Source organism: Ambystoma mexicanum, chromosome 1p (genome assembly GCF_040938575.1).
Source record: "Ambystoma mexicanum isolate Mex_15411 chromosome 1p, UKY_AmexF1_1, whole genome shotgun sequence".
Classification (NCBI taxonomy): domain Eukaryota; kingdom Metazoa; phylum Chordata; class Amphibia; order Caudata; family Ambystomatidae; genus Ambystoma; species Ambystoma mexicanum.
In genome coordinates, this window is record NC_090921.1 from 1,254,545,224 (window position 1) to 1,254,569,940 (window position 24,717).

Consider the following 24,717-nt stretch of genomic DNA (forward strand, 5'->3'; position numbering starts at 1 on the left):
TACCTGGCCGCCAAGGGGAAAGCCTAAAACACAAGTAACCCCAAGTCTGTTTTCAGAGCGAAATCTCAGACATTCTGCCGACCGGCACAACGTACAGATATGGGCCTCGGATGTCCAAGCCACCAAGGAAAACGGGGAACCCCATGAATTTCCGAAAAGAGGACACCCGTGGGAATCCACAGAGGTATGATTTGCGCACATCGCCCCAGATTTTATTACCCAGACAGCCCCGCAATATCCGAAAAGTCGGGAAAAAAACGCCTTTTCCCCACATTTCACTCGACGCACCCATCGAAACACGCCCCCAACAACACATCGCCTACTGTCCCGCATTCCCACAGGTGTCCCGATGAAAATGGTACCTCACATGCGTGGGTGCACCTACCTGGCTGGCAAGGGGCAAGCCAAAAACGCAAGCAACCCCCAGTCTGTTTGCAGAGGGGAATCTCAGCCATTCTGCCGACCGGCACAACATACAGATATGGGCCTCGGGTGTCCAAGCCACCAAGGAAAATAGGGAACGCCATGCATTTCCGAAAAGAGGACACTCGTGGGAATCCGCAGAGGTATGATTTGCGCACATCGCCCCAGAATTTATTACCCAGACACCCCCGCAAAGTCCGAAATATGGGGAAAAAAACGCCTTTTCCGCACATTTTGCTCGACGCAATCATCGAAACACGCCCCCAACAACACATGGCCTGCCGTCACGCATTCCCAGGGGTGTCCCAATGAAAACGGTACCTCACATGTGTGGGTGCACCTACCTGGCCGCCAAGGGGAAAGCCTAAAACACTGCTATCCCCCCAAAGGGTTTGGGGAGGCAACCGACAGATTTAGGCCTGGGGTGCTTCAGCCACCAAGAAAAACAGGAACCCCCATGCATTTCCGAAAAGAGGACACCCGTGGGAATCCACAGAGGTATGATTTGCGCACATCGGCCCAGAATTTACTACCCAGACAGCCCTGCAAAGTCCGAAATGTGGGGAAAAAACGTTTTTTCCGCACATTTCGCTCGACGCACCCATGGAAACACACCCCCAACAACACATGGCCTACCGTCACGGGTTCCCACAGGAGTCCCGATGAAAACGGTACCTCACATGTGTGGGTGCACATACCTGGCCGCCAAGGGGAAAGCCTAAAACACAAGTAACCCCAAGTCTGTTTTCCGAGGGAAAGCTCAGACATTCTGCCAACCGGCACAACGTACAGATATGGGCCTCGGGTGTCCAAGCCACCGAGGAAAACAGGGAACCCCATGAATTTCCGAAAAGAGGACACCCGTGGGAATCCACAGAGGTATGATTTGCGCACATCGGCCCAGAATTTATTACCCAGACAGCCCCGCAAAGTCCGAAATGTGGGGAAAAAAACGCTTTTTCCGCACATTTCGCTCGACGCACCCATCGAAACACGCCCCCAACAACACATGGCCTACCGTCACGCGTTCCCACAGGTGTCCAGATGAAAACGGTACCTCACATGTGTGGGTGCACCTACCTGGCCGCCAAGGGGAAATCCTAAAACACAAGTAACCCCAAGTCTGTTTTCAGAGCGAAATCTCAGACATTCTGCCTACCGGCACAACGTACAGATATGGCCCTCGGGTGTCCAAGCCACCGAGGAAAACAGGGAACCCTATGCATTTCCGAAAAGAGAACACCTGTGGGAATACGGAGAGGTATGATTTGCGCACATCGCCTCAGATTTTATTACCCAGACAGCCCCGCAAAGTCCGAAATGTCAGGAAAAAAACGCCTTTTCCGCACATTTCGCTCAACGCACCCATCGAAACACGCCCCCAACAACACATGGCCTACTGTCACCCGTCCCCACAGGTGTCTCGATGAAAACGGTACCTCACATGTGTGAGTGCACCTACCTGGCTGGCAAGGGGCAAACCTAAAACACAAGTAACCCCAAGTCTGTTTTCAGAGGGAAATCTCAGACATTCTGCCGACCGGCACAACGTACAGATATGGGCCTCGGGTGTCCAAGCCACAGAGGAAAACAGGGAACCCCATGCATTTCCGAAAAGAGGACACCCGTGGGAATCCACAGAGTTATGATTTGCGCACATGGCCCCAGAATCTTTTACCCAGACAGCCCCGCAAAGTCCGAAATGTCGGGAAAAAAACACTTTTTCGGCACATTTTGCTAGACGCACCCATCAAAACACGCCCCCAACAACACATGGCCTACCTTCCCGCATCGCCACACGTGTACCAATGAGAGACAGACCTCTTGTGTGCAGGTGTGGTACCTGAGTGACAATGGGTACATCTTTTGTATAGTAACTTCTCTGTAGTGCACTTATGAAACAGTAAAGTACTGGTAGTAAGCCATTTCACATGCACCTTTCCTCACACTTCCCATACATACCAGACACAATGCAGTTAGACACGCAAGGTGGGATTTAGCACAAGGACAAACCTCCTTGTGTAGCACAAGAAGGTTTGTCCTTGTGAGCAGTGATGCCACGACAAGGCACCCACCAGATCACTGGCCATTCGTATCTCTTTCGTGTCTGCAGTCAGTTGGCATCCATTTCAGCAGTTGCACTTCTACCAAATCACTAGCACCAGAGCAAGTGTATCTACACATGAGCATATCTACACACTTATACCACGTGGACATGTGTGTACAATGCAACTGTGTCTCTAGCAATATCTTAACTATCATTTGGCATCAATTTTATTGCAACTGTGTCTGCATGCAAACTTTATGTGCCTGCAATCACATGTGGACACTGATAGCAAGTGCATACTGGCTCACTTCGCTACCCTGCCCTACAGGCGCTATCTTCCATACCAGCTTTGAGTATGCCCATAGCAACTATGGGCAAACATTCTTACGTTCAACCGTACCCACACAAAACAGCCACCCTGCAACATGACAATCATTTCTGCAGTGCTGGAAAAGTCCATTCACAGAAATTGCATCTGCATGTTCTTTGTATCTTTACCTAATTCACACACCAATCATATCCAATTCATTCCTACAGAAGACATGTCACTTACACCACACATAACATCACTCGCAGTAAAACAATAAACAAGGCAGGATCTTACGAGGTACGCAAGACACCGCTGCCATATAGTTGGTGTCCAAGTACCACTTTCATGACACTTAGACCTCAAGGGAGGGAGCCAAAGTGGCGTGTATTATTTTGAAAAGACACCCCTTGAGTGGAGGGAACCTGAATGGTGTTCTGGTCTTCCACAACGCACGGCTTGAGTAGAGGGAGCGGGACTGGCCTTTCTTTGCTTCCCAAACCTTAGGTGGAAGGAGCCAGATTCGGGTTCCTGTCCAAAGTACGCCGGAAGCGGATGGGGCTTTCCAGAAGTTTTTTTTATAAGGCAATCCCGAACAGGAGCAAGCTGCACTCCCAAAGGGGAGTGACCCAGAGTGCTCCACCCTTCTTCTCCATGGCCCGCCTCAACTAGAGGCGGTGGAGTGGCATTCCTTTCCAAGATGCGCCTGCTTTGGAAGAAACAAGCATTGCGTTACTTTGCAAGGCACACCACGCGCAGAGGGAGCTAGACTGCCTTTTCCTTATGAGGCAGACCTGAAGTGAAAGGTACCGGGGGTGATGTCTCTTTCCCAGGCAGGCCTCAAGTGGAGGGGGCAGGACTAGCATTGCTTGCCTAAGCACGCCAAAGGGGAGTAAAGCAGAGTGCTGTCCCCACCTACTCCAAAGCACACCTCAAGTGGAGGGAGCTAGAGTGGCATTTCTTTCCAAGATGCGCCTGCTTTGGAAGAAACAAGCATTGCATTACTTTGCAAGGCACACCACGCGCAGAGGGAGCTAGACTGCCTTTTCCTTATGAGGCAGACCTGAAGTGAAAGGTACCGGGGGTGATGTCTCTTTCCCAGGCAGGCCTCAAGTGGAGGGGGCAGGACTAGCATTGCTTGCCTAAGCACGCCAAAGGGGAGTAAAGCAGAGTGCTGTCCCCACCTACTCCAAAGCACACCTCAAGTGGAGGGAGCTAGAGTGGCATTTCTTTCCAAGATGCGCCTGCTTTGGAAGAAACAATCATTGCTTTACTTTGCAAGGCACACCACGCGCAGAGGGAGCTAGACTGCCTTTTCCTTATGAGGCAGACCTGAAGTGAAAGGTACCGGGGGTGATGTCTCTTTCCCAGGCAGGCCTCAAGTGGAGGGGGCAGGACTAGCATTGCTTGCCTAAGCACGCCAAAGGGGAGTAAAGCAGAGTGCTGTCCCCACCTACTCCAAAGCACACCTCAAGTGGAGGGAGCTAGAGTGGCATTTCTTTCCAAGATGCGCCTGCTTTGGAAGAAACAATCATTGCTTTACTTTGCAAGGCACACCACGCGCAGAGGGAGCTAGACTGCCTTTTCCTTATGAGGCAGACCTGAAGTGAAAGGTACCGGGGGTGATGTCTCTTTCCCAGGCAGGCCTCAAGTGGAGGGGGCAGGACTAGCATTGCTTGCCTAAGCACGCCAAAGGCGAGTGAAGCAGAGTGCTGTCCCCACCTACTCCAAGGCACAACTCAAGTGGAGGGAGCTAGAGTGGCATTTCTTTCCAAGATGCGCCTGCTTTGGAAGAAACAAGAATTGCGTTACTTTGCAAGGCACACCACGCGCAGAGGGAGCTAGACTGCCTTTTCCTTATGAGGCAGACCTGAAGTGAAAGGTACCGAGGGTGATGTCTCTTCCCCAGGCATGCCTCAAGTGGAGGGAGCAGGACTAGCATTGCTTGCCAAAGCACGCCAAAGGGGAAAGACCCGCATGGCACAACTCAAGTACAGGGACTCCTAATGATTACTATTTCGCAGGCACGCCTCCAATGGAAGGAGCCTGATTAGCGTTCCTTTGCAAGTCACGCTTTGAGCTGAGGGATCTAGACTGATGTAAATTTTGTTGGCAGGCCTCAAGGGAAAGCTACGGCTGTGGTTGCCTTTCCAAGGCAGGCGTCAAGTGGAGGAAGCAGGACTAGCAATGCTCATGAATGCACGCTAAATCAAGTGAAGTGAGTTGACATCCTGTTGCTTTTTCATTGAAGGTACACCTCCAGGGCAGGGTGCAAGAGTGCCATTCCTTTACAAGACATGCACGATTTCAGTGGCTAAGGGTCCCTTTCAAGGAATGATGGACATTTTCGGAAATCAGTCGATCTCCCAATAATTTTCCTTTGTATGATACAAAAGGAAACAAGGCTTAAAGCAGAGGGCAGGCTGGGAAGGGCAGTGGGGACAGTACACCCGAGTATCCTTCCTCTTTCCTTGTTTTGTACACACCTTACATTTTCGGTACGGTTGTGCCTTCGTGGCAGTGGGAGGAACATAATCACCAAAGTGTCGCTCTTGCAATCTGGCCACATCTTCGACCTCTGGAAAGGAGGGAATTTGTACATGAACATTAGCCAGAGATTGAACAATTGCTAATTCAAAATCCAAAAAGGAGAGCTTGTTTTCTGGAGTAGCTGCACGGTACACCACATAAGCATTGTACGTTGCCATATGCACAATGTGTGTGGCTAACTTTTTGTACCAGAAACACGACTTGCGTTCAGCGTGGTATGACTCAAGCACTTGGTCATTTTTGTCTACTCCACCCATGTACTTGTTGTAATCCAGAATGCAATTGGGCCTCAACACTTGCTGAGTCTGCCTGCGCAGAGGGACAGCTGAAGTACTTTCATCATGAATAGTACTTAGCATGTACACATCCCTTTTGTCACAGAATTTCACTGCTAACAATTCATCCTGCCGCAATGCCATACATTGTCCCTTGGCCAACTTCTTACACACAAGTTGTCTGGGGAAGCCTTTGTGGTTACTGCGGATTGTACCGCATGCCAGTGTACCCACATTGAACAATTCCTTTAACAGTGGAATTAAAGTGTAGAAATTGTCTACATAAAAATGATGTCCCTTGTGCAGCCATGGTGTGAGAAGATCCCAAACAATCTTCTCACTTGTCCCTAAATGGGCTGGGCAGCCCGGAGGGTTTAGGGTAGAGTCTTTACCGGTGTAGACTCTCATGCTGCTGACATACCCAGTGGTACTTTCACACAACATGTACATTTTAATCCCATATCGTGATCTCTTGCTAGGAATGTATTGCCTGAATACTAGGCAACCTTTGAACAACACCAACGATTCATCAATGGATATGTTCTGGCTAGAAACATACACCTCTGCAAATCGGTGAGTGAAGTGGTCCAGAAATGGCTTCAGTTTGAACAGCCTATCAAAGTTTGGGTCCGTTCTGGGTAATGCTGCTGAGTTGTCATTGAAGTGCAACATACGGTGCAGTGCTTGAAAGCGATTTCTGCTCATTGTAGCTGAAAAAAACGGGCAATAAAGTGGTGCTACAGTAGACCAGTATATCGCGACAGACGGCTTGTGTCCAATTCCCATGAGCAAAATGAGACCCCAAAACTGTCTCATTTCAACATCGTTTGTGGGTAGCCATGCTTGTGCTCTGGAGTGGGGTTTCAGAGTGGGACCCCTAGACCTCATGAACTGTGCAGCGTATAAATTGGTTCGCTGAACCACATCTGCAATGAACCCATCATCAACAAAAAGGTTGAAAAAATCAATAGGCTGAAACCCTTCTGTATTCACTGTGCACCCTGATATACCAATGAAAGGGGGCACAACAGGCTGAGCCATTGCTGGAGGCACCCAGAGCGACTCTTGAGTCATGTCAGGAACTGCCACATTGCGTGGCCGTCTTGCACGTCCCCTCCCCCTTACAGGTCCCCTGCGTGTGGGAAGTGTGCGAAAAGGTGGACGCACTCTTCCTTCCTCTTCGTCATCAGATGATGACGATGATGAGTGGGAGGAGGGACTTTCGTCAATGGCCATCTCACTTCCCCAATCACTTCCCTCCTGCCCCTCAGAAGCACTATCTGTTTCAGAATGCATGTACACATCTGTGCCTTGCTCTGAGCCAGACTCCATCACTGCAGCTAATGCCTCCGCACCAGACATTGATCGTCGAGAAGCCATGAGTACCTTCGCTATGGAACCCTTCACTGCCCAAAGACCAGATGAAGACTGAAACAATAAGTATGTGTGCTTCTGAAAGTATGGAACGTAGCACAGTAAGTGGTATTCAGTGCCACAAACCTACTCCACACAAGTACACGAAAAGGTCCAGACTTTGCTCACAAACTGTAGCAGCCCTCTGCAATATGACGCAGTCCCTGCACGCTACAATAAACGGAGTAGTACTTTGCAAACACTCACGTGAAATGCTAAGGACCAGCTGACTGCTTTCCTACAAGTGGGTAGACAGCTACAACACACCTGCACCTAAAAGAAAGAGAACAAAAAATCTATGGACAATGTACTATTCCGCTAAACTGTACAGAAATACAAGCGTGGGGACGAGGATTTCAGCCACACTACCTATTCAGAAACAGCCAACATGCTTTGCACCATGCCCTCCTCCATGGGATGGTTGTGGATGGGAAATTGAGGTGAGAAGCAACCATGCAACGTATTAGTGATTGGGTGAGTTTAAAAGCCATAGGCAATGAAGAAGCAGAAAGGGAAGATAAATAAAGTACACGGCTGGCCCTTCCGGGCAACTGCTGGCACACTTTTGACAAAAACACCTGCTCATTCACATAGGGGTGTCTATTGTAAGGGGAAAGCTCACAAGGACAAAATTAATGCAAGGCCAAGCAAATTGATGTAGGCTGAAGCAAGTGGTGATGGGTAGCTAAGAAATAAGCAGCACAAACATACCGAATGCTTTGACATGCCATGAATGCAAACAATTGCTAGGAAGTGGATGTCTCACTGCCAACATACGTACTACCATTTTTATTCACTTTTCACATCTTCCAGTGCGTCCATCAGTCACTGGGCAAACCCCCCCTAAAATAGCGTCTGGGCAAAATCCATTATGTTCCCAATGAACAGCTCCATGCCTGTTTTGGAAAGGTGCACCCCATCTCTGTGAAACATCACAGCACCTTTGATATTGCCATGGTGAATGGTCCGTATTCTGGTGTTGCCCTCTGTCAGTCTAGTGAACTCGCCATTCAGTTTCCACACCGAGCGGTTGATGGCCCTTCTATTCCCTTGAGTTCTCCAATCCATCCTGGGAATCATCTGGGACCAGGCCACCACAGTGTTTGGAAACCTCTGTGCAATCCATTCAAGGTCTGCCATGAGCTGCTCCCGTACCCCCTTCCGTCCCACAGACACAAAATCATTTCCTCCCAGGTGCACCACTATAATGTCAGGTGGGGGGCCTCTCCTTTTGCTTGGGCAGCGATGATGGCTCCTCGGAGCTGTTGAAGGCGCATCCCCCCACCCCAAACCAATGCACTGCAAGGCCATCCCTTCCAGACCCAGATGTAGGTGTCCCTCGGAAAAGTCGTGCAGCCCTTTGGATATAAGAGTGGCCGAAAATCCACCAACCCTCATCCTCACTAGGAAATGGAAACAGGAAAACCCCCATGATTATGGCTACACATACATTTTACCAAATTACACAACAATTGCGGCAATACATGACTCTTGTAACAATCCCAGACACACACTTCACCCATTCGGAAACCCCCTCTCATTTGAGATAACAGTAGGTCGACACATAATTGCCACATTATTTTCAGGGGAAAGAGGTGCAGAAGATAGTATATCACCTTGTGCCAATAACACAGTTGTGCTGGCGCAATTGTAATCAGTAAAAGTTGTCTGCTCCTGTGGCCCACCGCCTGCACAGCACGGTGGTAAGGTGACTTGCACATGCTACATCGTTACACTTTGGCAGGGTGACTAGTCTCACAGAGGATATGAAGTCCACAGGAAGTGTGCTTTGTACGCTCTCTGAATATAGGTACCCTGACAGAATGTGCCACATTTACCACAAATGGGTGCACCTTCAGACACTTTCAATGTGAGTGTTTCGGCCATAGCTCCAGGACCACTGGTGTACTTGGGGGCACTTCACTACCAAGGAAAGGAGGTGGCCAAGGTCACACCCATCACCCACCACCACCCTACATCGCTTCCTGGTCAGCACTACAGCTTTCCTCTCCAGGAAGGGATTAGACCCTGCCAGGGCACCCTGCACCCACTGCTGAATTTGGAGGACAAAATATCCACCTGGGGGACGGACGCCCAAGGGCAATGACACCCCCCCCTCTCTAGCTACCCTGCGTTACAGTTTTTCCCCCTGCAAAACGATGGGGACCCTGACAGGGAACACTGGGACCACTGCTGGAATTGGACTACAGAAATGGTGAACTTTGCAGTGAAAGGAAGGAGCTCTGTAACAAGTATACATTGCATGCCTAGAAAAAATGACCATCTATATAAATACTGGAAAAAAAATTGAAAATTTGCTGATACTTATGTCGGCCAAACCTTTCCTTCTGCAAAGCAGCCACCTTCCTCAATGCAAGGCACACCCATCACTGGCCCCCGACCCTCCCCACTACCCTTTCCCACCCTTATCACTGACAATGCAGCCACAATTCCTTCCACCGCAGTAACCCTCCACCCCCACATTACCAAGTAATAAATGTTGTACTTACATAAGTCAGCAATAGCTTTTCAGTAGCCGCAACTGCAAAGGAAACATAAAAGAATTACATTCAATGCTTTGCCTACCAATAACACATCCAAACTGTCTGGCAACTATCTGTACATTTTTCACTTCCTTCCACCAGTTCCATGACACTTCTCAGTCATCTACCACTACGGAAGGCTAGACTGCACACGGATTGGAAATGGAAATAAGACAAGTGGGCATATGGCATCCTGCAGAAAAAAAAATAAAAAAAAAATCCCGGAAATCTGGCACCAAACCATCACTGTTTGGAAACCTCTGTGCTATCCATTCCAGTTCCTCCATTAGCAGCTCATGTATCCCTTCCCCTCCCACAGACGCTAAATCATTTCCTCCCAGGTGCACATCTGTAGGGTGGGGGGGTTGCATCTCCTTTTGCATGGACATCGCTGATGGCTCCTCTGAGCTGGTGAAAGCGCTTCCTCCTAACTCCAAACCAATGTACCAGGAGGGCATCCCTTTGAGAGCCAGATGTGGTTGGCCCACGGAAAATCGTGCAGCCCTTTGGGTAAAAGAGTAGCCAATTATCTACACAACCCTCATCGTCACTATGAAATGGAAACAAGTAAACCCCCATGAATATGGCTTTACACACAGTTTACCAACTAGCTGAATGATTGCGTGAACACATGGCTCTTGTAACAATCCCAGACACACACTTCACCCATTCAGACATGCACCTCTCATGTGAATTTACAGTAGGTCATTATGTAATTGGCACTTGTGTTTCAGGGGAAGGAGGTGGGAAAGAGGTGAAGAAGACAGTATGTCACCTTGTGCCAATAACACAGTTGTGCTGGGGCAATTGTAATCACTAAAGGTTGACTGCTCCTGTGGCCCACCGCCTGCACTGCACGGTGGTAAGGTGACTTGCACATGCTACACCATTACACTTTGGCAGGGTGACTAGTCTGACAGAGGATATGACCTGTGCAGCAAGGGTGCTTTGTAACCTCTCCGAATATAGTTACTCTGACAGAATGTCCGCCATTCATCACACATGCATGCAAATTTGGACACTTTGATTGTGAGAAATTGGGGCGCAGCTCCTGAAGTACTGGTGAACTTGGGGCCATTCGACTACCAAGGCAGAGAGGCAGCCAAGGTCACACACATCAACCACCACCACCCTACATCTCTGCCTGGCCAGCACTGCAGCTTTCCCCTCTAGGACGGGATGGGGACCGTGCCGGGGCACCCTGCACCCACTGCTGCTTTTGAGGGACAAAATATCCATCTGGGAGATGGACGCCCAAGGCCAATGACTTCACCCCCCACCCCTCCTGCCCCTCTAGCTACCCTGCGTTACAGCTTTTCCCCCTGCAAAAGGATGGGGACCCTGGCGGGGCTCACTGGGACGACTGCAGGAAAAGGACCACAGAAATGGGGATTGTGGCAGTAAAAGTAGTTTTCTCTGTATCAAGTGTGCGTACCATGCTCAGAACAAAATGGCCATCTGCATTACTACTGGCAACATTTTTTAAAAGGAGCTGCTACTTATGTCGGCCAATTTTTCCTTCTGCAAAGCAGCCACCTTCCTCAATGCAAGGCACTCCCATCACTGGCCCCCGAACCGCCCTACTACCCTTTCTCACCCATACCACTGACACTGCAGCCACAGTTTCTCCCACCACAGTAACCCTCCACCCGCACATTACCAAGTAATATTGTCATGATGCCAGCTCCCGGGGAGCCGGTTCAAGCCCGGCGTCCCCGAAAGCGGACATCCAGTCCCCAAGGAAGGACCCAGCAACCCCATATAGGGGCCCTTTGGACAGTGTCCTGGCGCCTATGGCGCCAGGCTCATAAAAGACATCAGTCCTGGCGCCATGGGCGCCAGGCTCATTATGGGAATGCTTGGGTGCACTTACCTGATGCAGACCATGCTGCAGGATCCCGGCCTCCTTGAGGCCTGAAAGGAACTACTTTACCTGTAGGACTAATTTACCATCCGGGCGTGGTCGGGGAAGGATACATACCTGATTGGAGGAAGGATACATACCTGGAACTTCTTCCAAGGCTATTTAAACCCCACCCGAACAGCCACATGTGCTTCGCGTTGTTCTGCATCTAGCAGCTGGACGCTCACCATGTCTGCTCCTGCATCCTGACTTCTGCCACGCCTGCCAGCATCCTGGATCACCTGCAAAGGAAGAGAAGAAGAGAACAGAAGAAGGAAAAGTCCTTACCTGCTAAATCCGCATCCCGGAGAAATCTCGCCGACAATCCTGAAAAGGAAGACTTTAATTTAAAAGCTCATCGCGTCGATCGCTGCAGCGCCGCATTCCACTCACCTTTACAGGGCTCCTCCATGTTCAGCAGCGATCATCCGGATTCGCAGTCACGCCCCAGCGCCTAGGGAGAAAAACACCAGAACAAAAGGTGAGAGAGAGAAGGGAATAAGGAAAGCTAAATCTCCATGTTAAGACTTACCTGTTGATTCATTCCCTCTTCATTTCGGGTCCGTGCCGCATACTGGCATTTCCGGACCCCGGCCCCTAAGGGGAAAAAGAGACATCAGCGTTAATGAGCGAATGAAAAGACATTACCAAAAAACGCTCATTAAAGACTTACCTGATTTCTACAAGGATTTCACCTCTCATCTCGGGTCGGTGCCTGTTCCCCGGCATTCCGTAACCCGGCCCCTATGGGGAAAAAGACACTAGCATTAGTACATTAATGCATGGACACAAGGGGAACCTCTTATCAAAAAACATACCTGGAAGCCAAGCAAGTTTGGTTCTCACCAATCCGAAAATCCAGTGAAGTAACTGGATACCAACGCGCCCCTGCATCAGAAGCAGGATGGAGAGCACGTCCTTCCAGACCCTAAGGTGAGACGCTACGAGAAATCATAGAAGGGTTTCAAGGAGGGTGAGAGGGGAAAGTGGGAGGCCGATTGCATTACCCCGCAGGCAGTTAATCCCCTATTTTCGCCTACAGAAGGATACTTCTGCGAGCCAGACAAGCCAGATTTGGGGGCCCGGTCCAGTCCGTCTTCCGAACCCTGCGCATCACCTTAGAAGAGGTCACAGCAGCGCGAACCAGGCCAGCGCCTCCGTGGGAGTCAGGTGAGCGTAACAGAACACGAAGCCTTCCTACAAATTCCCACCCAGGCGCTATGGAAAGTTCTGAGACTGATCAGTTGGCCCAATTACTGGGGGAATTACGGGCCGAAGTACATGCCACTCGTCAAGAGACTAATGCCCTCAGGAGGGAATTAATAATATCAAAGGAAAGAACTGATGACCTGGCCAGACAGCTTTTGCAAGGTCAAGCTGGGCAAACTCCTCTACCCGGTTCCGGAGGGAACCCCGTTCCTGTGGTTTCCAGTAACCCTGTGCAGATTAATCTACCTGGAAACATGCCGCTGGCCCCACCCGAACGCTTTGCTGGGGACCCCAAACGATTCGCCGCATTCATGAATCAGTGTCGTTTGCACTTCCTATGCAGACCTGGGGCCTTCCCTAATGATCAGACCAAGGTAGCCTTTGTATTGTCATATCTCAGCGGCTGCGCTGCCGATTGGTCAGTTCCACTGGTTACTCAAGATGACCCGATTCTCCGTGATTTTCAAAGGTTTCAAGCAAGCATGGAAAGGTTATTTGCTCGACACTCTCAGGGGCAGGCTCTGGATGACGAACTTCTATCCCTGCGACAGGGCAATCAGGACCTCCTATCCTATATTGCAACCTTTAATAGACTAATTGTGGAAACGGGATGGCCAGAGGATAAAAGAGTCACGTTGTTTTATCGAGGCCTTCGCGGAGAACTTAAAGATGTCTTGGCCCAAGTTGTAAATTCGCCCCAAGAATGCACAGAGTATATAGACTTAGTGGTCCAATTGGATCACAGACTTCAAAACAGAAAAGCAGATCGGTCCAGGTTTGAGACCCGGTTGTTGGTCAAGACCCATGCTAATCCCAAGGGAGTTGATGTCTCTGAGCCTATGCAAATTGGAGGGGTTAAAGGACCCTTAACTCAGAAGGAACGTGAAAGGAGGCGGCAGTTAAAATTATGTCTTTATTGTGGGAATTCTGGACACTTTCTATGAGATTGCCCGGCAAAACCGCCCCGAAAGGCGGTAGGAGCCGCTGATAAAAACCATGAAGACTCTGTTTCGGGAAACGACTCCGCCCGACAAGTGTAGGGGTCCGCTTGCCGAGCTTGAAAACTAACTCTCAGACCTCGCATTTCATTGTGCCAATGGTTCTCGTAGATCCAGAACAGCCTAAGCGGTTGCATGCAATAAAGGCATACATCGATAGTGGGGCTATTGGAAACTATGTGGATCGTGAATTGGTCTCTAGGATTAACCTCCCTCTCCGTCCTAAAACCAGCAAAGATGTCATCACCACAGTCGATCGAACTGAAATTGCCTCTGGACCGGTAACACATTCCACTACTGAGGTGACTCTTATTGGTCCCGACGGCCATCGGGAGGGTGTTGTGTTTGATGTAATCAAGGCTCCACAGTTTCAGGTTATTCTTGGAATCCCTTAGTTAGAGACACATAATCCTCGAATTGATTGGCGAGCTAAGAGAATAACCTTCCCGGATTGTACACAAACCTGCTACCCAGAAAACCTGAAGATTAATCTAGCATCTGTAACCTCTGCCTCCATGCAACTACCTCCGGAATACCAAGACTTTCAGGACGTCTTCCAAAAGGACCAGGCCAACACGTTACCTCCTCACAGATCGTACGATTGCCAAATCGATCTGGTGCCCGGTGCACAACCCCCTTGTAGCAGGATTTATGCCCTTACCGAACCTGAGAATCTGCATTTGAGACAATATTTGGATCAATACCCAGCTAATGGTTTTATTCGCCCGTCAAAGTCCCCGGCATCCTCGGCTTTGTTCTTCGTGCCCAAAAAAGAAGGCGACCGTAGAACTTGTATCGATTACTGCGCATTGAACCAGATAACGGTTAAAAACCGTTATCCTCTGCCTCAGATCCCTGAACTCCTTGACCAGGTGAAGGACGCTTGCATATACACCAAGTTAGATCTCCGGGGGGCTTATCATCTGGTACGAGTTAAAGAAGGCGACGAATGGAAAACTGCCTTCCGTACTAAATACGGATTATTCGAGTACGAGGTGATGCCTTTCGGATTGTGTAACGCGCCGGCTGCCTTCCAATACTTCATGAATGATGTCCTTCGGGAACTCATCGATGTTTGTGTTGTCGTATATATCGATGACATTCTGGTGTACTCCTCTTCGGAATCTGATCACAGAAAACACGTCAGGGCAGTACTTGAAAAACTGCGCCAACACAAACTATTTGCTAAATTGGAGAAATGTGTTTTCCATACCACAGAAGTCGAGTTTCTAGGTTTCATCCTGACACCCAAAGGAGTCCGAATGGACTCAAGAAAAGTGGATGCCATCCTCAAATGGCCATCACCTAGCTCTGTAAAAGAGGTTCAAAGCATGCTCGACTTTGCCAATTTCTATCGCAGGTTTATCCCGGAATTTTCACACGTGGTACAACCCATTACTGCACTCTTGAGGAAAAATAAACGTTTTGAATGGTCTGAAGAAGCCGAGCAGGCCTTTCAGGATTTAAAAGCTAAGTTTACCTCCGCACCTATATTGAAACACCCGCGTCCAGATCTCCCTTATGTCGTCGAGACTGACGCATCACGCCTAGCCATGGGAGCTGTCCTGTCCCAAAGAGATCAGGAAACCAACCAACTGCATCCCGTGGCATTTTGGTCCAGAAAATTCTCAGCACCCGAGATTAATTATGCAATCACGGACAAAGAACTGTTAGCCATTAAGTCCGCTTTTAAAGCCTGGCGGCATTATCTGCTTGGCGCTCGACATACCATCACAGTGATCACTGATCACCGGAATTTACAGTATTTGAAAACCGCCAAGGCTCAGTCATCATGGCAGCTCCGATGGGCTTTGTTTTTCGCTGAATTTGATTTCGTGATTATCTATCGACCTGGCTGCAAGAATGGCAAAGCAGACGCCTTATCCCTAATTGGAATGGGAGAATCTGATACAAACTCAGAACCAGTACCAATAATTCCCGAACAGAGGATTCTAGGCATGACTTTGTTACAGACGCTTGAAGACATTCAAGCCAGAGTGAAACAACTCCTGGTCCCTACAACCTTACAGGATTGGATACAAAAGGGATCAGACTTTACCATAGATAATGGTTTACCTTATTTCCAAGGACGCTTATTCCTGCCACATAAGGAATTACACAAACTAGTTATTTCCGGTTATCATGATACATTAATAGAGGGACACCCCGGTATTGTCAAGACAGAGGAAAAGGTGAAACGACAATTTTTGTGGCCCTCTTGGCGAAAAGATGTTAAATCTTTTGTGATGTCCTGTGGTGTTTGAGCCCAAAATAAAAGTCAAAAGAAAAGACCAGCCGGTCTCCTTCAACCTCTAGACATACCACCAGCACCCTGGCACGCCCTCTCAATGGATTTTATTACGGACCTGCCTCCTTGTTCGGGGTACAATACTATTCTGGTAATTGTGGATTTGTTTTCCAAAATGGCCCACTTTATTCCTTTGAAAGGTTTACCTTCAGCTTCTGTCCTAGCCAAAGAATTCCTCGAAAATATTGTTCGGCTACATGGATTCCCATCTATACTAATCTCTGACCGGGGAAGCCAATTCATTTCCCACTTCTGGCGCAAATGTTGTCAAATAGCGCAGATGGACGTAAGATTATCGACCAGTCACCACCCTCAGATGATGGTCAGACCGAGAGGGCAAAACGGTGTATGTTACAGCAATCTGAAAGCAACTGGAAAGACATTCTTTGGATAGCCGAATACGCATATAATAATTCGGTACACTCTGGAACTGGCCACAGTCCTTTTTATACTTGTTTGGGCATCACCCTAGAACCTCAAACCTTGACTCACCTCAGAACCTCGGAATGCCTGCAGTAGAACATCTGCATTCTACAATTACCCAAGCCTTCAAAGAGGCAACTACGCATCTACAACAAGCCAAGAGAAAATACAAGGAGAATGCTGATCTACATCGGAGTGAAGTACCTCCGTATCAGATTGGGGATCAAGTGTGGTTAGCTACCAGACATTTACCACTCAAAGGGCCTCGAACTTTTAACCCAAAATATCTGGGACCTTATTCTATTACGGCAATAATTAACCCAGTGGCTGTTAAACTTGATTTACTAGCTAGTATGCGAATTCACCCTGTTTTTCATGTGTCACTTCTGAAACCAGTGGTACCCGGAACCCGACTACTCAAACCTCCAGAACCTATTCCAATAGATGGGGAGCCCGAATTCGAAGTGAAGAACATTTTAGACTCAAAAATGTTTAGGTCAAAACTGTTCTACCTAATTGATTGGAAGGGGTACGGACCGCAGTAGAGGTCGTGGGAACCCAGCGACCATGTGCATGCACCTCGATTAGTCAGGAAATTCCACCGACTCTTCCCAGACAAACCAAAACCCCCGGAGGGAACAACCTTGGGAGGGGCCTTGGGGGGGAGTGCTGTCATGATGCCCGCTCCCGGGGAGCAGGTTCAAACCCGGCGTCCCCGAAAGCGGACATCCAGTCCCCAAGGAAGGACCCAGCAACCCCATATAGGGGCCCTTTGGACAGTGTCCTGGTGCCTATGGCGCCAGGCTCATAAAAGACATCAGTCCTGGCGCCATGGGCACCAGCCTCATTATGGGAATGCTTGGGTGCACTTACCTGATGCAGACCATGCTGCAGGATCCCGGCCTCCTTGAGGCCTGAAAGGAACTACTTTACCTGTGGGACTAATTTAACATCCGGGCGTGGTCGGGGAAGGATACATACCTGATTGGAGGAAGGATACATGCCTGGAACTTCTTCCAAGGCTATTTAAACCCCACCCGAACAGCCACACGTGCTTCGCGTTGTTCTGCATCTAGCAGCTGGACGCTCACCGTGTCTGCTCCTGCATCCTGACTTCTGCCACGCCTGCCAGCATCCTGGATCACCTGCAAAGGAAGAGAAGAAGAGAACAGAATCTATTGGGGGTCCTGCCCCACCTTTTGGGGTGGCCCTCCCCCCCCACCCCAATGGCTGGGGGACACACCTCATGCAGGCCTCCCTGGGCCTCCTCCAAACAGCTGCGTGAGGTACACCCCACCTCCATTTGGAGTGAGGGGGGAGAGGGCCACCACAAAAGGTGGGGCAGGACCCCCAATAGATGGGGCAGTAGGGTTTGGGCACCCTGGGGGCGGATAGCCACACTATTGAGGCCATCTGCACCAAGCGAATTTGGGTAAACAAAAAACAAAATACAAATTCAAAGGCTGCTTTTTAGGGGGGCTGAGGGCCACCCAAAATTGGCAGCGAATGATGTACTGCAACGGGGGGTGTCCCTCAACCCCCCCACCCCAAATGGAGGGCCCCACCTCATGCAACCCTCACTGGGGGCAGATAGGGGGGGCCCACCTCATGCATCCCTCCCTGGGGTCAGATGCCCCTTCCTAGGAGCAGATATCTGCCCCCAGGGAGGGTTGCATGAGGTGGGGCCCTCCATTTGGGGTGGGGGGGTTGAGGGCCACCCCCCGTTGTGGTACATCATTCGCTGCCAATTTAGGGTGGCCCTCAGCCCCCCTAAAAAGCAGCCTGTGATTTTGTATATTTTCTTTTGTTTACCCAACTTCGCTTGGTGCAGATGGCCACATTAGTGTGGCTATCTGCCCCCAGGGTGCCCAAACCCTACTGCCCCATCTATTTGGGGTCCTGCCCCACCTTTTGTGGTGGCCCTCCCACCTGGAATGGAATACACTATCCCTTGATCGGTAAATGAAATTGTCATGTTGAGTTTTATCATCAAACTCTTCCCACAATGTTAAGAGGAGTCGGCCATGAATACAGCAAAGGAACAGACATATCACACTCTCCTATAGAGAGGTGTAATTCATCAGTAAATGGAACTCGACTCATAGTTCCATAGAACCCTTGAGCATTCATGGCAATTCCCGACATTGAATATTTTCCCTCTTCTGTACATGAACAAGTAGCCCCAGTGGCTTCTAGAAAAGAAAAAGATTTGCTTTCGATCGTCACATCGACCCTTGGTTCCTCTTGGGGTTCTGGTGTGACAGATAGTACTGAACACATCAAGTCACCCTGTCAGCTGTCCCATTGAGTGTGTAGGCTCATCCCTGTCCCTGTGAAAGGATTTCCTCCTATCATAGTGACACCTCCTATTCTGGGTGCCAGCACCTGTCCTGTGTTTGCATACTGATGTGTCTGCATGGGGGCTTGTTGCAACTGCCCTTGCAGTGGATTCATTTGCACTTGCTCTGGTTGCTGCACCTTCTGTACTTGTGGCGCTTGTGTCTGATACAATTTCTTATCTTGGGCATACCCTTCCCTATTGTGTGTGCTATATGGTGGAGGATAAGCTATGGGGTCTACTGTCCTATCCTTAGGTTGTTTCACATCAGACCATCTGACTTCTTTGTCTATCTGCAGGCTTCCTTTGGGGCGCACATGTTCCCTCCTTTCCCAAGGAAGGATTCTCTTTTCTCGTCTGATATGTCTTGTCCCCAAGTATTGTGACTATCATCCCCTTCACCCTTGTCTAGGTTCAGTCTTATTAAGGACAATGCTCTAATTTCATGACTGAACAGAATTTCTTCTTCACTTCATAACTGAAATGCAGGGATTACTCCCTCCTCCCTTGACTTCCATAGTTGCTACCTTCCTTTAATTCTTGTTAGGCCTTATTGATCCTATCTTTGATGCTTCCTGCATCAACATTTTCTTCTTCCAATACTACTCTAGATGCCCCTGACATTGCTTTCTTTCTTCTGTTCTGTCCCATCATATTGCTGGGTTTGGCTCTACTGATTCTTTATGAATGAGCCTGGTATCAAATCCCCGCTGTCTCCTTCTTCGTTCTATTTCTTCATCTAGTTCTCTTCGCTTTCTTGCCACCCTTCTAATTCTTTCCTCCTCTTGCATTTGCTCTTTTCTCCCCACTCCTTCCATTCTTTCCTCTTCTTCCCTTCATCTCAGTATTCTTGTGTCCCTTAGTTTTTGCGCTTCCTCCTCTTCTCTCTTCCTTTCTCTTCTATCCCTGTCTTCCATCCCTCTATGAATTGTCATACTTTCTTTGCACTTCTACCTGTTCTTCTTTTTTCTCTTGCTCCTCCTGATACATACTTTAAACCGACATCCTGCTGATTCGACTCCTGTTACCTGCAACATCAGCGGCTGGCACTGCGAGTCCAGGGGGACTCTTGCCTTCTCAGCCCGCGCTCGCTTCCTGGAGGAGGCGGAGCCCATCGGCGGTCACGTGACCTATCACGTGACTTGATCACATCTTAAAAAGCAACCCCGCTCACCCTTGCGGCGTTAAGCCCGGTGCGGAGTAAAGGGCGTTGCCTTCTTATTTTTACTAGAACTGTTTTGCTGCTGTTTGGCTCTGAGAGGCATAGACATCGAGTTCCGTCACACAATCAAACTCGCTGCACTTCCCGCCACCTGGAACCAAGGTATCTTGATAATTGAATAAACTGTGAATTCTCGAGTCCTTGACTCGGATGAGCTAGTAGAAGTAAGTTAGACTGTTATTAACTATTCTCAATTTAAATTATACAACAAGGTGCTCATTCTAAAAACTCTATTTAAAAACCACTCTATACTTAAAAGCGATGAAACTTCGTAGCAATCCGACTGAAAATGATCTGAAGACACCTGAATGGGAAGAGCCTATTATATCAACCATGATACCCGATGATATACCGATGAACACACAACTAGATTTTGCGCCATCATCTTCCTCTAATATAGTGCCTCCACAAACTACAGCACACATTCATTTAGAGTCGCCTATTTTAACTCCTAATAGAGCACACACAACACATGAAGCTTGTCCTCTCCTAACTGAAAACTGGAAAAGAGGACTCGAATTCACTGTTACAACATCAAAGATACAGAAAAAAATCGACGATCACTTCGGTGGAAAAATAACTCTCAAAGAAGCTGCCCCGGTGATCACTCATGGTGAATCCGCATCCATTAAAGCCGTTCCTGCTTCAATATCACCAATTTCTAATACAACCATCCGTCCCCTCGAGAAGATAAATCTATCAAATTTAGATGGGAGTTTAGACTCCTTATCTTCTGCCCAAGACATCAATTTACTAATGCCTCATACCCCGTCTGAAGTTCAAATTTTGCAGGACGAGCCTCTTCAAAGTCCGCCTGGTCCTTCTGCACATACTCTACATGCTCTTAGTTATGTTCTAAATTCCTTAGTTTCAGTCTTTGAATTGCTAAAGGGTGAAGTTCAATCACAGACAGGCTCCCTTATTGAATTAACCAAAGAAGTTGCTGTTTTGGATGGTGCGATGGTAGGTTGTTGTAATCTTATCAACAACAATCTTTTGCAACAAATACAAGAACTCAAAGTAGAATCAGCAAAACAAGGAATAGATATCTCTGCCATTCAGAGATCCATGGCTCTTAAAAACACTTTAGAAGAATCCAACAAAAATTCACTACAGGAGCTTCTCAATTATATTCAAAATTCTGCCATCACAGCTCCGTCTTTACTCACTCAAACCATTAATAATGACATATGCCAGCCTTTAGACGATACTCCCTTGTCTGAGTCAATTCTTGATGAATTTCGAAGACTGGCTAATGTAAGTATTGAGTGTGAAAATGAGAATATTTTAAATTTACATATAACAAATGATCCGGTCCCCATCAATGAAGAGCAATGTGTGGTGCATACTCCATGTCCACAACAATCTTCGTCATCAGGAGGAAAGAAACAAAGAAAAAAAGAAGCGAGAAGGAAAAAAAGATCACGTGACCAAGGCAGCAACATGAAACACAAGAAAAAGCACACCTCTCAAAAAATTGTTAAGAGTAATACTACAATCAATAAACAAAATCAAGAGGTAGTTCTCTCAAATGATATGGAGAGGGTAAAGAAAACAACATTGATGACGTCAACGAGTTCGCAGACCACTAAAGTGACCTTTGATCAATCTACAGGATCTTCTACATCATCTCCACAGAAGACTTTAAAAATAGCTCCAATTTTCCTACGGAAAGGTTGTTTAAAAAAGGTTTCATCATCGTCACTTAATAGTACTGTTAATCAAACCAAAGAGGCCCCGCGGACCATTGCCCCCATTTTCTTAAAAAATCATCCTTATGGTCAAAATCAATCACCAATACTTGATCATAAGATAGACATAAAACTTGGCACTGGTAAATTCAAAACTTTACCTCCACTTGGCTCAAATGAAGTATATGTTGCAAACGCAAGCCAAAGACCAGATGCGATTTCAACATCACTCACTCATGAGAGAGAACCTGTTGTCTCTAATTCTCGCACGACCCTCAATTCAAACAAAAGTATAACTTCCTTGACAGACAAGAAAGAAACAAAAAACATGGTCCACCCAAAAAATTGTGGTATCTCTATGGCGAAGCGACCGATCAAGCCCACAGTCAATTCACAGAAACGCATAGTTTTGGCATCAAAAGCAATATCTAAAAAATACCATTTACAGAATTTAGCACGTCAAGATAATGTTAATAACGATCAAGGGAAAATCTCTATTGCTGCTAAACATCATGTACAATCCAATCTAGACAGCCTGGCTACCACTGTGGATAGTTCAGAGTACACTCTACCATCCACACAAAATAAATCTGAAAAGCAAAGCAATCATAATCTTCTTTCACGCGGATCTTCCCAGCAGACTTTAGAAGAACATAGAAAGGAGATTCGGTGTGCAGTAGACGCATATATGTCAGCACAACCAGCACAAAAGTACTTTAGACACTATGACCCAACCAGCAATTTCTCTCTCCATGGTCAAGAAACCTCTATTCCTAGATTAGAAATCCCTTGTCAAGCTTGTGAGGCTGAAATTGGGACTGCTAAGACTCAACTCGTATCCCAGCATTCTCTTGGACTTAACTGCATTAAGGCAAACAATCAATCCTCCATAGTCGATCCACCACTAATGGAAAGAAAAATGCCTGATATAAACAATGCGCTACAAGAAAAACATCTTTTAACAGCACTGGGACCACAACTACAACGACTAATTGAGACAACCATAGCAAATTCTCTAGACAAACAAATCTCATCAGAATCGATTCCAGCTAAGTCTGACCCTGCTCTACTACAGAACAAAAGATTATTCAAAAATGATCCCAAACGACCAGCATTGCATTCATTGACCATTGCTTGTCGTCAACCGCCAAATGTGCAATACGATCTAAATCGCAGCTCCATACTTACCATCTTTGCTGAAATCCCTGATTTAGAAGATATACACTCGAATGACATTCAGTTGGTGGAGTTTGAAAATGCCCAGATTCTCACTTCAGTAAAACTGTGGATAAACTCTAGAGTGGTTGTCAATACCATATGGTCAGCTAAGAATCATCTATATGATTTAGGTTTTGTCGTCGAAGTCAGTCATCTCTCATCTAAAACTCCAACGACAAAATCCTCGCCTCTAAATGACATTCATGAGAAGAACATTGTCATAACTACCACCCAGGACTCCTCAGTTGTCTCTAGAAAGTCTTGCAATTGCCAGTTAACTCATAATGAGTACTAGCTTGATACATCTAAGCCTCGAACTCATGTCTCTCTTACTAGTTGGAATACGAGAGGGTTTCGTCATTTATTGAATACTGTTGAATTAAGCCTTGATGACGTTGATATAGCTACGCTTCAAGAAACTTGGCTTACTAGTGCCCCAACTTGGGACAATTATAATATACACACAAATTCAGCCCACAAATCAAATCATGGACGACCGTCGTCAGGGATTCTAATAGCGGTTAAACAAAATCCTCTCATAGAATCCGAACATTGGTCATCTCCAAATTGCTTCCAGCAGATGATAAAACTTAAGATTGGTGAATCAATATATGCCTTAATAAACGTATATTGGAACCCTGCTAATATTTCCGACCACTTATTCATGAGAGACATGAATTCCTTAATGCATTTGGTGAGTCTTGACAACACTATAAAACATATTATCATAACAGGGGATTTAAATTTGCATTACTTTGATCGTCATAAATCTTGTAATAGATTGGTATTATGGAACCATTTCATCGAGGCTCATAACCTTCAAATGCTAAATGGGTCATTCATAGATGACATTCCCCCACAGCCAACGTGGCATAGAGGTCAGTCCTTAGCAATTATTGATTACATTTATGTAAGTCAATCTCTCATTTCACAAGTTTCTAAGTTTGAAGTATATCCCTCAATTTTGAGTGATCACAATTGCCTCTCTATGCACTGGAATATAATTGACTCGATAAGCGTTCAGGCCTCTAATAACACCTTAGATTTCGTAACTGTCAATTATGGTGGTAATCGCCTATGCTGGAGTGAGACATCTCTAAAAAGATTTAATCATTTCTATGCCAGGTTAACATCTGAAGCTAATATACATTCCATGACACAAACGCCTTACCATAAAGTAATGCAACTTTTTCAACATAAAGCCAAAAAATGTATGTTGTCTAGTACTCGCACTATGCACGTTTTCGATAGGGTCGTAGAAGCTGCAAAAACATCATATTGCTTGAAAAAAAAGCGACAAGCTTTGAAATTGTCGCCCAATTTAAGAACTATTGTCAACTCCCAACTAAGGACAAACTATAAAAATTGGCTAAGATCACATCGAGCGATTCTATATCAAAATGACAGCTCCAATATGCTAAACATGATAGCAGGAAAGAATACTTCACAAATTTGGTCGATAATTAATAAGGTGACTACAAATCACCAAATAAATCAACAATCTAACAATGTGTCTGAACAAGCATGGATCTCACACTTTTCAAATTTATACATGCCATGTCCAAACATAAACAGTCAGAACCTGCCAGATTTAATAAACCATTTTACTTTAACTTTTGATAAAGAAGACATACTATTTTTCATAAATAAAGCAAGCGCTTCTCGAGCTCCGGGTCCTGATGGGCTTTCGAATTTCACGTTAAAGCAACACCCTGAAATTTGGTCTGAGATATTATACAATATGTTTTCTAATATAATTCAGACACAATTAATCCCAGATTCATGGAAGCGTTCAATTATTCTTCCAATTTACAAAAAAGGAAATAGATCTGATCCAGCAAGTTACAGA